Here is a 15,176-nt window from a genome sequence, read left to right on the forward strand (position 1 = left end):
AGGTTTATGCACATGTACTTAGATGTACATAAATCTATCTTGAGGGTTACAATACAGCTAAATCAAGAGTGATTTTGTTTATTCATTGTGTATGTTCATGCCTATACCATAAAATTTTATTTTAAAATAGGAAGCAAGTCAATAAGGATTTTTAAAAGACCATTAGTCATTAGAAAGCTGTGTATTTGCACATGGGTTTAATACCATTAGAGAAAAGAACAAAACTTTTACATTTTGTTATGGGTTGAATTGTATATTGTAGTGATATAATTCATGTATTGAGGTCTTCATCTTTATTCCCTCAGAATATGACCTTATTTGGAGATACGGTCCTTACAGAGGTAATCAGTTAGACTGAAATCACTAGGATTGAACTTAATCCAATAGAACTGGTGTTCTTACCAAAAATGGGGTGGGGGCTTGCACATAGATCCATGTAGAAGGAAGTAGCTATGAAGTTTTTGGACTTTTAGTCCTTAGAAAGTAAAACAATCGATTTCTGTAGATTAAAGTTGTGGTTGTAACACCTCTGAGAAAATGTACATTTCCACAAAAAGGGACAATGCCTTATAACAATAATCTGCATTACAACTTCATGCTAAAGAAAGCAAGAAAAAAAAGAGATGTTGTTCATACGTATTGAGGGACGTGTGAAAGAATAAAATCGGTGTGAAATTAGTCTGGAGTAAACTGCCGAAGTGTCCCTCACTCTTAGTTTCAGATTACCACAGATATCCATGGGAGTGTCTAAGATTTCATAAGTGCTTACAGTGGGAGAGATGAAAGAAACTAAATGGGGCAACTTTTCTTTAAATGAAAAGAAAATTTTATCTCACAGATGCGTTGAATTATATGATGTGCTTTCCATTGCCTATATTCTTGTACAAGAAAATCACAAGTATTTTTTTGTGTATGAATACAGTGATATTCTATAACCCAGGATTCACAATTTTTCTTGAGGCAGCTTAGATCTCTTAAAATATCTTCCTCCAAGTTGAAGTCTTCAGCCAGCTGGTGGCCCTATTAAGGAGCAGACTACAGGATCATGAGGCTTTCCACCTCCTGATATTGTTGAGGCCTGCAATTCATGAGTAGTAGATGCCAAAACCGCAGGGAAAAGCTCTGAGCACAGGGAGAACTGAAGACAGGAAGGCAAGAGACTCTGTGAGCCCCCAGATTAATCTTCCCAGGAAGGAGTAGAGACATTAATGCTTGAGAAACATAAAAACAGACTGCAAAAAGCAGTAAGGGAAAAAAACCCACTTTATAGCTTTTACTTATTTTGTTGGACTTTTATTTCCAAATCACACAATTGTCTGAGATGATTTAATGCACAATTACATAAAAAATGAAATTAACATGTTTTTAAAAGCATAAAAGCAGCTGCTAAATAAAGCCATAACATTTTTCTCTGTGCTACCAAGATAATGAACCATATTTTTCATCTCTAACTGTGCTTCTGTGTCATGAGTATGGAATTTGGGGCAGGAGGGGGGCAGGGAAATATACCTTCACTATGGAAAGGCAGCCTCAGAGCTCCCTGGGAAGAGGCTGTTGTCACTTCCAGTGCAGTGGGTTGAGGAAGGAAACAAGTGCCTATGAGGAACTGTGTCACTGTAACACTGAATACCTAAATGCTCTCAGAAGTGCAGGGGCCAGAGAAGGGAAAATTATGGGAGACACAGGGCACATATTTTGTATCTCGGTAGCCACTTGTCTGCATAAAGCTTACTTCTGATTCCAGATGTTCTTCCCCTTCGATGCAGAAGATGGTCACCTTGAACCTTACATATTTAGGTGGATAGCCACACTGTATGTGGAACTGGAAGGATCTAATATCCCATCTGTGTGCATGCATACAACTTATGTGTGTACACTGGTACACATACATTCATGAACGCTTTTCTCAATGTCTAGTAGACACATCTCCCACTATCATTCTCTATTATTTCAAATTTCTGGGGAAAATTGAGGTCATGATTATTTTTAAGATGACATTGCAGAAAGCATGAAAAATTATATTTTTACTCAAAGGTTGAATGAAAAGAGACTTATAGAGCAACTCCTGTATTCCAGAAGTTGTGCTCGTACTAAAATAGAAATTCACAAGATATTTCTCCTTTCCTCAGTGAGCTCAATGTGATGATTATCATTGCTTTTTTTAACATTCTTTAAATAGTGTCCAATATGTGTTACTAGTGCCTAGATATGTGGCAAAAGAATGCATCACTAGAGGGAAAAATACAATTTAATGATTTTTCCCCCATCCCTAAATTACTGGATGACGTTTGTTAGAGGATCCTCCACAAATTAGAAGTTAGAAACATCACTTATATTTTTTGTTAGAAATATGAGTTGTAACTCCAAGAAACCAAATCTGTGCTTGATGCACACCTTTTATATTTTTTATTAATTTAAAATATGGTTGAAACAATGTGCTGTTGGGCTCCACATCTGTTGTTCTGGGAAAACTCACTGCTGTGTATGGGAACTCATCCCACAGTGCCATGAGGCTAAAGAGAAGTTACAAAACGGTGTCAGGACGTGATGTCTGGAGAGATTTTCTGTGAGGACACAGCTATGACCTGGTCTAATTCCAGGTATCTTTAGTTTGGGGGCTTAGGTATTTATATCACTTTAGGAACTTTTCCCTGAGAATTTCAGGATGATATGTGAATTTGCCCAACAAAGAGGAAATTATCTGTGGGTAGAGGAAACCCTAAAGGAAAGCAGACTTTCAAGCTGAACCAGAAGTAGGCAGACGTGAGTGTGTTTGTGTGTATGAGTTTGTTCTTGTGTGTGCATGTATGCATTTGTTCATATGAACCTATGTGAGTATATTCGTATGTGCATCTTTGTCTCTGTGTATTTATATATTTTGCTCAGATCATGTATGTATGCATGTGGTCATATATGTGTATGTGTGTGTGTGTGTAGCATACATAAATATGTATTTATAAGCTCTGTGTGTGCAAATGTGGTTCTGTGTTTCTTCAACCAGATTATGAAGCCCTTTTTTTTTCTTTTTATAATTAACTGATGGGATAGCTGTTTTCTGAAACCAATACTATTAAGTAATTTGGCTGGTTAAGTATCAAAGAAAGAGTTCTGTTAAATGTAAAGCACTAGATAAAAGTGCAGGATTGTTCCTTGTCATCCTTGAAAACTTCAGGTAGAATACTGCTCCCTGCTCTGGGTTGCCAATTGTGTATTCAGTCTTTTTTTATTCCACAGCTATTGTGACAGCATATTATGCAAAATTTAAAGAAATGTTCAAGGCTCTGTCACACATTGTTAACCTAATATTTTCTGGTCATAAAAGGTATAATTTGAAAAAAATTATTGTGGAAATATTTTGAAAATCAGAGGAAGTGGAGATTATCTGAAACCTCATAGAATGCACAGATAATATTTGAATAGGGAAATAGAATTGCACACACATGAATATGAATCGAGTATTAGATCACATAATACTTTTTCTCCTGCTCTAAAACTCACACCAGGAATTGTTCTCTTGCACCATAAATTCTTCTCTGTTTCCTGAATCTTAACTGTATGCATAAATTATGCTGCCATGTAGTATATAATAAATCTGTTCTTGATCTCACTTTTCCTACTACCAGTGGTCCTAATTCTTTCTCTCCTTTTATTCTTCTAGCTTTGAAACTATTATCTACAGTCACTGTCTCCTAACTCATGATGTTGAGGCACTCCAGGAAAGCTTTAGAACACATTGTTCCACTAACACTGATTTTATGGAAGTCGTTGAAGACCTCCATGTTACTAAGTTCAATTGTCCATTCTTAGGCTCATTTTCGTAGGCCTATGAGTAGCATCTGACCCAGAAGATCATTTACTAATTCTTGAAATGTTCCCCTCCTTCCCTTGGCTTCCAAAATGCTGCTCCTGACTCATTCATCTCTCTTGGTCATTTTTCTGTGCTGTTTCCTCTTGTTTCTCTTAACAGCTAACTGTTAGCTGCCGTGGCTCACTCACTGGACTCTTCAGTATATAAAATCCCTCCCACTCCTGTGACCTCACCTAGTCTTATATCTCTATTTTTTATGAGATCCAACTTTACGTGAAATTTCCCCTGAACTCCAAACTTACATATTCAACAGCTCACTTAATGTGTTCTCTTGAAGTCTAATAAATATCCCAATCCTGACATATCCAAAATTGAATTCCTGATTTTTACCTTCCAGTTCTCCCCAACTATACACTCCCCGATCTGAGTTAAAAATAACTTCATCCTTTTATTTTTTGTGTCAAAACCTTTGGAGTATTTTGTGATTCACAACCTGCCCTAGCCACTCTTCCATATCCAAACTTCTCAGTTAAGTTAAAAATATCTCCATCATCAAACTACTGCTGACCATGTCCACGGCTACTTCTCAGACAGAAGCTACCATTACTGCTGTCCTGGATCTTCGCATCAGCCTTCCTAAGAGATTATCTTGCCTTGACATTTGTACCCTGTAATCTCTGTTTGCAAAAGTGGCAGCCAGACTGATCTCCTTAAAAGATAAATGAAAACATTTGTATCATTCACCTTTCCTGCCTGGTGTCCGCATACTTGAGAAAAACAACCTAAAGGAAGAAAGATGTATTCTGGCTCAGGTTTCAGAGGTTTCAGTCCATGGTCATCTGGCTCCACTGCTTTTGGGCTTATGGTAAGACTGACATGTGGTGGAGGGGTGTGGCGGAGGAAAGCTGTTTACCTCATGGTTGCCACAAAGCAGAGGAGACAAAGAGAAAACCAGAGAGGAAAGGTCCGGGGACCAGATCTAGCCAATTCCCAAGGTCTCATCACCATGAACTACTCTGTTCAACAAGGCCCCGCCTCCTAAATTTCCTTCACCTATCAATAAACAATGCCATTAAATTAGGATCCCATCAAACATTTAATCCACTGATGATGTTAGAATCCTCGTCATTCAATCACCTTCCATCAGCCCTACCTAGAAACACATGAGACGTTAGAGGATCTTTTAGATGTAAGTCAGAATACCGTATCGGCCTTCATCTGAGCTCCCTTAAGGGACTCTCTGATTGACACAAAGTGAGAATTGTACTCTTTCCCAGAAGAATATTGCCAACTTGATGCAAACAACGTATGTGATGTTTTTTAAATCAATTTTTTGTTTTTAAGTTTAGATTTTAAAAGGTGCAAAGATAGGAGTTTTCTCTAATGTTAATGTCTTCAATAACCTTATGTTTGTCAAAACTAAGAAATTAACACTACTATTTTATTGTTAACTAATTCTATTCAGTAGTATTTTGATTTTTATTGTTTTCCTACTTAAATCTCTTGCTTTCCATTTGTTATTCATGGAGTGTCTTTTGTGGGATCTTTGTATGTCATTTTCCTTTTTTTTTTTTTTTTTTTTTTTTTTTTTTTTTTTTTTTTTTTTTTTTTTTTTTTTTTTTTTTTTTTTTTTTTTTTTTTTTTTTTTTTTTTTTTTTTTTTTTTTTTTTTTCCACCAGGGATCGAAGTCGGGATCTTGCGCTAGCAAGGCAGGTGCAGTACCATTGAGCTAAATCCCTGGCTATTTTCCATTATTTTAATGTATAAACTCTTGCTAGTTGCCACTTTTAAATACTGTGTACTAGACTAGGATCTCTTGAAAGAAGTAGTCATTTATACCCACATACCTCAAAATGCCTGTCATATTATTGATAATTCTTCCAATATTAGATCAATCTATATGACACAAGTATTGCTTCATCATAAATAGTTTACAACCATTGATATGTAATATATTATAAGCATAGCTTTTAACCAAGATTAATTTTTTTCAGCTTTAATTGAGTTTATTGGTACCTTTTAGGGATATAGTACAGTTACATTCTAACCAAGATTAATTTAATTTGAATTATTTCTTGATCTTTTAGTTAAATCTGTTTGTTGCAAGTCTAGTTGTTAGTCTTAACTCACCTTACTTAATGCAAATGGAAATCGATTTTGTCATGAAATGGGAAGTCCCAGAGCAAGGTAACTAGAGTCAGTGATACACTGTTGTCTTTAGGAGCTGTCATCTCCGTATCTCTGAGGCCAGCATATTGACGCCACTTGCCAGAGACTCCAGGGTGATATAAGAGCTTCCAGTAGAAATCTCATGGGTCAATTATTTGCTTTTGAATCATTCACAGTAGCACACAGAATAAGCAAAGAAGGATATTTGCCTTTTCCAGTGGCAAATGTCCATTCAAGAGATAGATGAAATCTCAGCTTGGAGATTAGAAGAAAGAATGCCCCAAAATTAAAATTCTGAGTTGTTACTAAAATAAGCCATGCATATGAGGCAAACAATAAGTAGCTATTGCTAGATTTCACATACAATGGTTGAGAAATCTACTCTAATATCATATGAAGCCACACTGTATTCCACAACTCTCCTCAGCATTGTTTTCAATTACCTGTGAGACAAAGAGGGTAAATTTTTGTTTACCCTGTTTAGCCTATAAGACAACTCCGTTCAGTGGCATTCCAGTAACGGGTGCTAAAAATCACTTCTTACCTTTATTCACTAATCCTCCTTTCCATCTGTAACTGTGATGCTTATAATAATTACTTGTAACCACACAGAAAATTTGTCACTCCAAATCAGTTTTTAAAGTGGCCCATCAGCCTCTATGCCAATTATTAATGCCCTTTGTTCAAATGTTCTAATGATCCATTACCAAAAGTACATTTCAGAACACATTTCAAAAATTGTGATGCTTTCACCAAAAGGCTGTCAGCTGTTACCCCAATGATCTACTGCTTAGATCTCCTACTGTGCATCTTCTGGTCTTTCTTTTGTTTTGCTGTATACCTACATTGTTGTCAAGGATACCCAGTTCTCCACTCTCTTGTTTGAACAGTCCACAAAGTGTTCTATTAAAAGTCCCAATTAAATGTGTACAGCCATTCACCTGTACATTCATCCTTTCACTCCCTCGCCCACCCACACACAACCCACTACCTGATCAAAAAAAAAAAACACAAAAAAAGCCCAAGGGGTCAGAAGACATCAAGAGAATGAACACAATACTTTAAATCATTGAGTATCATATAATAGCCATGGCAGTGTTACCACAAGTAATTGCTGCTCTAACAAAGCAGAATAAGTCCAGATTGAAAAGATGTAAATAAAAAAGGAGAGCAAAAGAAAGATGAATTTTTCCCAGTTTTATAGCCATTGCTTTATTAGCATTTTAAAGGTTAAATGGGTTTTTGGTTTTTAACATAAAACTTACTGCTTTAAGTGGATTTTGAGGGAAGTTGAGATACATTAGTTCATTGTTAAAGTATGTAAGCCCTTGAAATTTAAATTGCATTACATATGTAGAAAGTATCTGTTTTTATATATTTAATTTTGTATTTTGGAGGCTGTGTGGGGTAGCGGTTATCATTGTTATTATCATTCCTGTGTTCTACTTGAATGTTCTTGAGAGGTGCATAACCATATTTGGGATGTATTTTCATGATCTATAAGATGAAATGACTAATAATTGCATGTCCACCAGGGCTTCTGACAAGGGTGCAATGAGATAGTCCTTGTAAGAGGCTGAGAACAACCTTAGCACAAACCAAGAATCAATGTATGTTATGGTTCATTAAATATTTCACAACATTAACAGAGAGGTTAGAAGTAAGTAATTCATTTTATTTTATATTTAGGCTTTGTAGTTTTCTAAAATGTATTTAGCTATTTTTATAAATTAGTGTAAAGCTTTACATATTTTCAATATGCTCTTCTGCTTGCTAAGACAAAAAAATATTGTTTCAAAAAGTGACCGGAACACTTGGAGACAGCCTTTGGGAGAGCAGGTTCATTGGAGACATGGTGAGGGATGTCATGGGAAAGAGGGTTCCCTTCTTCTGTGTAGTCCCAGAAAAATGAAAACATGTGTCCGTGGAATATTCTGGAAGGCCCGTTTTGATATATGATTCAATAATTTTATTACAAAATGGCTTAACTCATTCAGTATTCAGAAGTGTTAGAGAGGCTACTGCTTGACAAAAGGAGCTCCTTTTCCCAAGAGCTTTCTGAACAATTTAGCAAAAATGTAAACCAGAAAGTCCTGGGAGATGCATTTGCAGGGACTGAGCGCAGATTCAGAGAGGTGACCAGTAGGAGTCCTCCCTTTGGTTCCTTGCAGTCTGCTCCTGCCGGGCTTGTAGTTATTGACTCATCGTTTGAAATGGGTTATCACCCATACAATGGAAGCTATCATGGAACTGTATTTATTGAAATCTGGGCTACGTGTGTTCCATCCTGACCTTGATTTAGCTTACTGTAGGGTTGGGTAAATGACTTAACTGTTGTGAAGCCTTCATTGACTTATGTGAAAATTTAAGGGATCATAGTTTTATGAGGCTCTCATGAGAGTCAAATAAAAGAGATTTAAATGACTTTAGTGCTGTCCCAGGCATTTAGTAAGCACTCAGTAAACGTTTGCTGTTCTATGAATGTATGAATGAATGAATGAATGAATGTACTTCGATATGGATGATCAAAAATGAATTACCTGATACCTGAACTTTTAAGAACGTATTTTGTGAGAGTTTTGAGCACGCCCATGTAGAAAAGTAGGGAGTAAATAACATGTGCAAATGTTTCTGTAGGAATCCATTTTTTTATTTGGCCTATATGTTTATGCATCCATAAACAGCAAAGAAAAGATGTGACAGAATTGCTCTGAGGTTGTGACAAATGTCAAAAATAAATAAACTCTATAAAATAGGGGAGTAGGTAGAGAGACATGGGACCCACCAGGCTGAGGAGCTGACAGGAGCTGATGCTTGGGTGATGAAGAGGAGCTCACAGAGAGGGAGATGGTCTCCAGATGGGACCGTTAGGGTAACACTTATGGAAAAATGATATTAGAGTTCATTGTTCAAGGATGGGTAGAATTTAATGATTCATCCATTAGTTGAGGCACTCAACTAGTGCTTAATGAGTCTGTGAGTCACTATAATTGCAGTAGAAACTTAAGAGAGCATTCTCATATGGGAAATAGGACAGAGAACAGGCACCTGTCTTCATCCAATGGAAATGAGCAACAGTGGCACCAAAGGTAAAGAAGCGTACTTCTTCCAAGAGACAGAACAGTTGATTGGTGGTGGAAAAAACTAGACATAACAAACTTATGTAAAGGTTTGAAAAGTCTAAAATGTTGAGGTTAAAGACGTGGAAATTGGATCATTCAAAAAAATAGGGAGTTGCTAAAAAATCTTTTGCACAAGGATGCAATATGAACAAATGATCATGCAGAGGCAGTTAGGAAGCTGTTAAAATATTTATGTGTGATATTGATTAAGCATTCATTCGTTCATTCACCACACATCCATTCATTCACCAAGTACTTTTCCTGTGTCTAAATCAGATGAAAAGATTTAGTGAAGAGAAAATAGAGTTACATACACAAACGGCCGTGGAACAGACATATTTGAAGCCAAAACATGAAGAAAACTGATTTCCAGTGAAGTGAAACTTTAAAGAAATAACTGTAAATGTGTTTTCTCTATCCTTTGTTAGAAAAATAGAAGATTCTCTTTAAAAATCCAATTATGCCATTTTTCTGTCTACCTCAGTCTGTTATGAGCAAGACTTAAAGTTGGACTGAAAAGATGACCTCAGATAAAAACACTAGGATAAGAAAAACCTAATATTCTCAACCAAATGCAATAATTCATATTTTTAAGATTTCATTTAGACTATTATGAATAATTTTAATATACAGCCTCTCAAATTTATGAACTGTTAGTTAGATGACATTTTCAACCCACTAAGGCAAATGAATTTATTTAGATGATGTACAATCTTTCTAATGGTGGAACATTTTAATATACCATTTTTATTGTAATAAGTTAAAATGAACACCACATGTATTTGTTGGAAAGGGACTCAAGGTCAACATTTTCAAATGTCATTGTCAGTGTTCTAAGCTGACACAAACTTACAGCTAGATAAAGTGGTAGAAAGTCATGCTTCTTTCTTTCGAAGACACAAACTGACAAAGAGTTTCTTTAATAGAATTAATTGCTTTTGTAATTGAGAATGCAGGCAACCAGAATTGCCACACATAGGAAGACAGGATTGGCAGTCACAAAATGGGAGATGTGCTTGACAATTCTTTGGGAATATTGTCTTGGCCCTCAACAGCAGCCCCTTTTTCAGTACAGTCCCCAAGTTTAGGATCACATGGATCGAACAAACATAGGTGTGTTTTATGACTTCCCCTCCCCCCCAGCTACAAGTGACAAGAGCAACAGGAAGATGGATGAGCCAACCTGGGTTTGGCAGATGTTCTTCTGGAAGCACGGATAGTGGAAAGTGGGGAGAGTGCATGTTGAGGAAAGCCCCAGAATAACTGTTGGCAATATGCTGTGGAGATGCCTGTTTTCTGTCCTTTCTGAGGTCCTGATTGTTTGTCTTATCCTTTGAGAGCCCCAGCATTCTTGGAATAACATTGTTATCTTATTTAGGTTAAATTGGGGTTCATTGTTTGCATCCTAAAACAAAAGAAAAAACACCATCCATTCACTTGGTTTACAGTTACAGTCGATAAAAATTTGAATTTAGAAATTGATCCCAACATTATATGATAAACAGAAGGTATTTTTAGCTCAAGAATTTGTGTTACTGTTTAAATGACTTCAAAGCCACTTTTAATTTTATTGTGATTTTAAGATTTTTACAAAATATTAAGTGGGTTCTCTCATGCTTTGTTCGGCTATGTACAAAACCAGAATAAAGAAATTTCCTAGTGAAAAAAAAAAATAAATAAATAAGGAAAGGCAGCCATGAATGTAGTAAATCTCTACTCTAAATCAACTGGAATGGATTTTAAAACTGAACTAGGACAGGTTCTTTTAGAAATGAAGTTAGGGCAGAAAATGGTACTTCCAGAATAGTGTGGTGATCTTGATGCGATTCATTTCAGCCCATTGCTCGAATATTCACAAAATTCTCCTCCTTCATTTAGTCCTCTGAACTGTTCAAGGATATATTTATCAGCAGTAGGAAGAAATGCCTGGTAGCTTTAGAAGATTGCCTTGTCTCTTTGTATTACTTCTTTCAATTCTGATGTTTACTTCGATTTTTAAAATGACACTGAGAGGATCTGCAGGTTCAGATGGATTTTGGTAAGAGAAACTTAATGTCACAGAGACCAGAAGGCTTTCTGAACAACAGCAGTCAGTTATGAGTCCCTTTCTCTTTGTCTGTTACATGTAGTTCTGTTGTTGTTGTTGTTGTTATTGTTGTTGTTTTCTTCAGTGACACGCTTTAAAAATTAATGACAGTGACATGATTTTAGAAGAAAATCACTTTTCTTTTGTTAGCAGGTGCAATTCAGGAAAAATATGACGGAGAAGCCTCAATTACAGTGCCTCTTACTGCTAGGATTCAGCAGAGAGGTTCTCTTCCTCTTTATTAATTGCTCAGGCCACACTGTTATGGTTGATGATGTTAGCCCAGACCTTGGATTGGGTTACATTCTTGTATTCAATTAGGGACTGTGTATTATTGTGCATGTTAACACTGTAGAGCCACAGATGCTAGCCATCTGTAGATTTGATTTCTTTCCCCTCATCGTCTTAAAAAACGGAGCAATTTAAATCAGTACTCCTAGAGAGACTCGCAAAATAAAATAAGCACATAAGCACATCAGTTGCAGATTTAACAACAAGGACAGCGTAAAATTTAAATTTGAAAGACTCTATCAAGAGTATTTGCATAATTAGAATCGCTGGGCATTTTAATCATTCTAGGTGGTCACTCGTATCTGAAGAAGAGTAAGATCAGAAATGATACTGCTTCTTCGTGTCCCAAATAATTTTCTCTGGTTAAATGGAGGACAACATTGTAATTTTATAAAATCGGAGTGCCTTGGAAATATGACAGAATCAAAGAGGTGTAAGTGTCCCCAGGTAAGAAAGATGCATGAGTGGAGAAGCTCTCCTAATAGGGCCTTTAGGTAAGGAAGAATGCAACCTGCCCTTTGGGTCCTTTCCTGGTGACAGAGGAACTATTGACACTTCCTGGTGTCAAGCACTGTTTCACAGGAAAGCAACAGAAGAGGAATAATGCCTGGCTCACAATAACATTTAATTTCTTAGCATCCTTTTCATGAATTATTCCAAATGGATGTTTCCAACAAAATAGATTCTCAGTAAGCTACCTCAATAATGCACTATAGTAGCAGGTCAGTCCTTTACCGTTGACAACTCGACATTCACCGTGGTCACTTTTGTCACTTAATGTCAAAGTGGATTGAAGATCTGCATTTGCACAATCATGACCTCCTCTTTGAAAACATGAGGCATACACCCCATTGCTCTGGCCAAATTCCAGGGTAGGTAATTACATTCTATTACCTAAAGACCCCCTGGAGTTTCAATTAGAAAGATTGTTTTGCCTCCCTCATCTACCCGTGGTATTGTAGAAGGGTAGGTGCTGCATTGCTATACACCAAACCCATCTCACCCCTGAAGGAACTGCTCTTTATCATCCTCTTTAATTAATATTTATTGGGTACCCACAGGGTGAGTGGCTTGGGACATGATGGCTTGGTAATTAAGTGTTCCCAAGTGGCAGTTGTCTCCTCTGAGAATAAATGTGGAAGACCAAAGTTTGAACAGTCTATTCACTATCACAGAAAGAGCGTGTATCTTTGTGCTACCTCGCCCTCTTCTGATACCTGTCCATCTGGTATAGCTCTAATCAAAAATCCTTTTCAGTTCATTGAATCCTAACAGCCTCAGAATTGTGGTGAGAGGCTCTTTGTGGGGATTGACCAAAGACTGTGAGCTAGCCTTTTAGATTGGACCAATTACAAATTACGAATATCTACTCTTCTAGGGGCAGGCAGAGGGCGAGTTTGTTGTCCTAATGAGCAGCATGCTGTTAACATTGAAACAAGACCTCTCTGTTTCTAGGATTCCATTGCCGGCTCTGCCATCTGCTCTCCTTTTTTGCTATCTAGCTCTGTTCGCAGGAGGCAGAGACATTGGAAACTCTGAGAAAGAGTTAAACTCTGGTTTAATACTCCTCTTCTCCTTTTCCAGTCTTTAGCTTGATTTGTAGCCTGATTTGAGATCTGCCTGTTAAGTGAATTCCTACTTCAGAGATTATGCTCACTTATTGTCCTATGTCTTAATGTTATGTTCACATTCTCAAGATTGTATATTTATTGGCATATCTGTCAAAGAGATGTGATATTGTGGTGAGAAACATTTCAGGAATTATAGTTGTCAATCAAGGACTCTATTGGAGTCATTCACGTTGACCTGCTCATTCCAAATGTATGTACTAGACAAGTGCACATCCCTGCATCCTGAAGACAGGTGCCCCGAGATTACAGAGAATAAGCAAAGGAGTTGTTCTCTGAGCAGTAACCTTCTAGAACTAAATAGAAAGCCCTTCGTAGGCAGCATCACCGAGAGCCTTTGAATTCTCCACATAGTAATGGCAAAATATGAAATTAAAACATTATCCTTTTAATGTTTAACGTATTACTCCAATTTTTCAAATATCTTCCCATCTTTTGGGGTTTCAGAAGCTGACCTGTGTAGGAGCATCATTACTGAGACAATGAAAACGTGCTGTGTACGGAGAGTCACCTTCTTTTTAAAACAGGCAATCCCTTGCATTTTGTTTCAAATTCAAGGTTGAGAATTCCATTTACAATGATGGTAAAAAGGTTTTAGCTTAAAGATAAAATCCTACAATATATCAAGATACCATAGTGACCAAAATTCAGTGACCAGCTTCGGTGTCCTTTTTCCTGCACTCTCAATTCCTTTCTTTGCCCGTTGGTTTTCATTCTGCGGTCCTACTTTTGGTTTTGTCCTGTATCCCGTGGGACCTTTTTCTTACTGCTGGGACAGAGTCTGTGTCTTTTTCATCTTCTTAGGAAGTATCCTTCCCTAGGCCACCATAAAATGCTTGTATGAGGGATGATTCCTTGGTTGAAAACAGCGTAGATAAAAATCTGGGAAATTCAAGCAAAGGAGAATTTGGCTGCAGGAGACAGATCTCAGAGAATTGTTAGGCAGGCTGGAGAACAAGTGGTAGAAATGGGCACGGAGAATGTTTCCCAAAAAAGACTGTCTGTTTTAGAGATGCACACTGAAATATTTATGGCTAAAAGGATACTTTTCTAGAATCTGCTTGAAAGTTTTCCCATGCAGGGTGAGAATAAATGGGACTATAAAAGAAACAAAAATGATTGTGAGTTGCTGAGTTTTGTAGCTGGATGATTAGTTCTTTTGAGTACATTGACTCTGCATACTTTGGGGTGTGTTTGAAATTCTCCTAGGAAAAAATAACTTAAAATTAAAAGGTAGCTCTAAGGCTGGAGACCCTGTGAGCTTCCCACTTCTTTGAATTAACAGAGATGGGAGTTGTGATGTGGGAATATATCTGAGAGGCAGCCAGAGGAGGATATACTTGGTTTGCAGGTATTTGCTCTAGTTTGATCCTTCCAAGGAATATGTGTGTGTTAAAATGTGTATTGTATGTGCGCGGCTGTGGGTTCCATGAAGTGTGTTTGTATGTGTTTAATGAGAGGTGTGTGCCGTGTGCGTGTGTGAGTGCCTGTGTTGCGTATGACTTGGGTGACTGTATGACTGTGTGTGTCCTGTGGGATGGATGTGTGCACCTGGATGCCTTTACCCTGTGAGTCGTCCATACGCGTCTGTGAGAGAACGGGAAATGTCCAGCCGTGAGCAAGGACTGAGAACAGAGCCAGCACAGTTGCACTAGGTTGTATCCTCTGTAGCAGGTCCACTTTATATGTAATTGATTACTTTGCTATTTATCTCTGAGGATTTTATCCTATCAATATTAAACCTAAGGTATAAATATCTTTTTTTCCAAACTGCTGTGTTTCGTCCTTGCTACAGCGTAATATGTATGCTCTTCTTTGGTGCTCGTAATCTAATGTGAAAATACCGTCTGCAGAGTAATTTGTTGTAGATAAACTTTCCATGCCATTTCTCCAAAAAAAGATGTAAAAGCTAAAAAGAAATGAGCGGGAAACAAGGTGACTTAAATGGATGGGAAGCAGGGAATATAAAGAAGGTCTGGTTAAGTTGAAGAACTGATGGATTAGGGAACTGCGTGTGAAGTGAGCCTTGACCTAATTTCCTTCTCTATCAGCAGCCTGAAGTCCAACTTCCG

General features: G+C 37.3%; 1 protein-coding gene across 7 annotated transcripts in view; it reads left to right on the forward strand.

Annotated features, from left to right (window-relative positions):
* Positions 1-15,176, forward strand: part of Tenm2 (teneurin transmembrane protein 2) — a 1,175,298-nt gene that overhangs the window by 459,048 nt on the left and 701,074 nt on the right. The gene's annotated exons all lie outside the window — the stretch shown is intronic.

The sequence above is a fragment of the Fukomys damarensis genome, unplaced genomic scaffold (genome assembly GCF_012274545.1).
Source record: "Fukomys damarensis isolate Sample0158 unplaced genomic scaffold, DMR_v1.0_HiC HiC_scaffold_9, whole genome shotgun sequence".
Taxonomy (NCBI): domain Eukaryota; kingdom Metazoa; phylum Chordata; class Mammalia; order Rodentia; family Bathyergidae; genus Fukomys; species Fukomys damarensis.